General features: G+C 34.9%; 1 non-coding gene across 1 annotated transcript; it reads right to left on the bottom strand.

Moving 5' to 3' along the window:
• Positions 1 to 1611: 1611 nt before the first annotated feature.
• On the bottom strand, positions 1612 to 1719 carry LOC148568941 (small nucleolar RNA R71). The gene has a single exon (XR_015882990.1). It is a non-coding gene; the product is annotated as a small nucleolar RNA R71 (small nucleolar RNA).
• Positions 1720 to 3005: the final 1286 nt, after the last annotated feature.

Below are 3005 nucleotides of genomic sequence, written 5' to 3'. Positions count from 1 at the left end.
ATTCAAAGTGTTCTTGGTGTTCATCTTGACATTCATAGCATTCTTGCATGCATTCATTGTTTTGATCCAAAATTTTCATGCATTGAGTCTTTTTCATGTTTTTTCCTCTCATCATTAAAAATTCAAAAATAAAAAAAATATCTTTCCCTCTTTCACTTATAAATTTCGAAAATTTGAGTTGACTTTTTCAAAACTTTTTAAAATCTAGTTATTTTTATGAGTCAAATCAAATTTTCAATTTGAAAATCTTATATTTTTCAAAATCTTTTTCAAAAATCAAATCTTTTTCATTTTTCTTATTTATTTTCGAAAATTATAAAAATATTTTTCAAAAATCTTTTTCTTACCGTTATCTCCTAATTTTCGAAAATAACATCATCAATTAATGTTTTGATTCAAAAATTTCAAGTTTGTTACTTGCTTGTTAAGAAAGATTCAAACTTTAAGTTCTAGAATCATATCTTGTGATTTCTTGTGAATCAAGTCATTAATTGTGATTTTAAAAATCAAATCTTTTTCAAAACTAATTTCAATCATATCTTTTCAAAAATATCTTTCTATCTTATCTTTTTCAAAATCATATCTTTTTCAAAAATTTGATTTTAAAATATCTTTTCTAACTTCTTATCTTATCTTTTCAAAATTGATTTTTAAATTTGTTTCAACTAACTAACTAACTTTTTGTTTGTTTCTTATCTTTTTCAAAAACTACCTAACTAACTCTCTCTCTCTAATTTTCGAAAATATCTTTCCTCTTTTTCAAAATTTCTTTTTAATTAACTAATTATTTTAATTTTTGATTTTAATTTTCGAAAAATTACTAACCTTTTTCAGAAACTATTTTCGAAAATCACTAACTCTTTTTCAAAAATAATTTTCGAAAATTCTCCTTCTCTCTCATCTCCTTCTATTTATTTATTCATCTACTAACACCTCTCTTCATCCCACATCTCTGCTCTCCTTACCCTTGTGTTTCTTTCTTTACATTACATTCTTTTCTTCTTCTACTCACACAGGGGAACCTCTATACCTGTGGTAAAAAGGATCCCTATTATTATTTTTCTGTCCCTCTTTTTCATGAGCAGGAGCAAGGACAAGAACATTCTTGTTGAAGCAGATCCAGAACCTGAAAGGACTCTGAAGAGGAAACTAAGAGAAGCTAAATTACAATAATCCAGCAAGCACCTTTCAGAAATTTTCGAACAAGAAGAGGAGATGGCAGTCAAAAATAATAATAATGCAAGGAGGATGCTTAGTGACTTTACTGCACCTAATTCCAATTTACATGGAAGAAGCATCTCCATTCCTGCCATTGGAGCAAACAATTTTGAGCTGAAACCTCAATTAGTTTCTTTGATGCAGCAGAACTGCAAGTTTCATGGACTTCCATCTGAAGATCCTTTTCAGTTCTTAACTGAATTCTTGCAGATCTATGATACTGTTAAGACTAATGGAGTAAATCCTGAAGTCTACAGGCTCATGCTTTTCCCTTTTGCTGTGAGAGACAGAGCTAGAATATGGTTGGACTCTCAACCTAAGGATAGCCTGAACTCTTGGAATAAGCTGGTCAAGACTTTCTTAGCCAAGTTCTTTCCTCCTCAAAAGCTGAGTAAGCTTAGAGTGGATGTTCAGACCTTCAGACAGAAAGAAGGTGAATCCCTCTATGAAGCTTGGGAGAGATACAAAGAACTAACCAAAAAGTGTCCTTCTGACATGCTTTCAGAATGGACCATCCTGGACATATTCTATGATGGTCTGTCTGAATTAGCTAAAATATCATTGGATACCTCTGCAGGTGGATCCATTCACTTAAAGAAAATGCCTGCAGAAGCTCAAGAACTCATTGACATGGTTGCTAATAACCAGTTCATGTACACTTCTGAGAGGAATCCTGTGAGTAATGGGATGCCTATGAAGAAGGGAGTTCTTAAAATTGATACTCTGAATGCCATATTGGCTCAGAATAAAATATTGACTCAGCAAGTCAATATGATTTCTCAGAGTCTGAATGGAATGCAAGCTGCATCCAACAGTACTCAAGAGGCATCTTCTGAAGAAGAAGCTTATGATCCTGAAAACCCTGCAATAGCAGAGGTGAATTACATGGATAAACCTTATGGAAACACCTATAACCCCTCATGGAGAAATCACCCAAATCTCTCATGGAAGGATCAACAAAAGCCTCAACAAGGCTTTAATAATGGTGGAAGAAATAGGTTTAACAATAGTAAACCTTTTCCATCATCCACTCAGCAACAGACAGAGAACTCTGAACAAAATACCTCTATTTTATGAAATCTTAGTCTCTGATCTATCTAAGGCCACTGTAAGTTTCATGAATGAAACAAGGTCCTCCATTAGAAATTTGGAGGCACAAGTGGGCCAGCTGAGTAAAAGGATCACTGAAATCCCTCCTAGTACTCTCCCAAGCAATACAGAAGAAAATCCAAAAGGAGAGTGCAAGGCCATTGACATAGTCAACACAGCCGAACCTGGAGAGGAAGGGGAGGACGTAAATCCCAGTGAGGAAGACCTCCTGGGACGTCCAGTGATCAATAAGGAGTTTCCCTTTGAGGAACCAAAGGAATCTGAGACTCATCTAGAGACCATAGAGATTCCATTGAACCTCCTTATGCCCTTCATGAGCTCTGACGAGTATTCATCTTCTGAAGAGAATGAGGATGTTACTGAAGAGCAAGTTACCAAGTACCTTGGTGCAATCATGAAGCTGAATGCCAAATTATTTGGTATTGAGACTTGGGAAGATGAACCTCCCTTGTTCACCAATGAACTAAGTGGTCTGGATCAACTGACATTGCCTCAGAAGAAACAGGATCCTGGAAAGTTCGTAATACCTTGTACCATAGGCAACATGATCTTTGAAAAGGCTCTGTGTGACCTTGGTTTAGGGATAAACCTCATGCCCGTCTCTGTAATAGAGAAACTGGGAATCTTTAGGGTGCAAGCTACTAAAATCTCATTAGAGATGGCAGACAATTCAAGAA

Source organism: Arachis ipaensis, chromosome B4, assembly GCF_059453495.1.
Source record: "Arachis ipaensis isolate K30076 ecotype BB chromosome B4, ASM5945349v1, whole genome shotgun sequence".
NCBI classification, from domain to species: Eukaryota; Viridiplantae; Streptophyta; class Magnoliopsida; order Fabales; family Fabaceae; genus Arachis; species Arachis ipaensis.
This window is presented reverse-complemented; position numbering and strand designations above follow the sequence as displayed.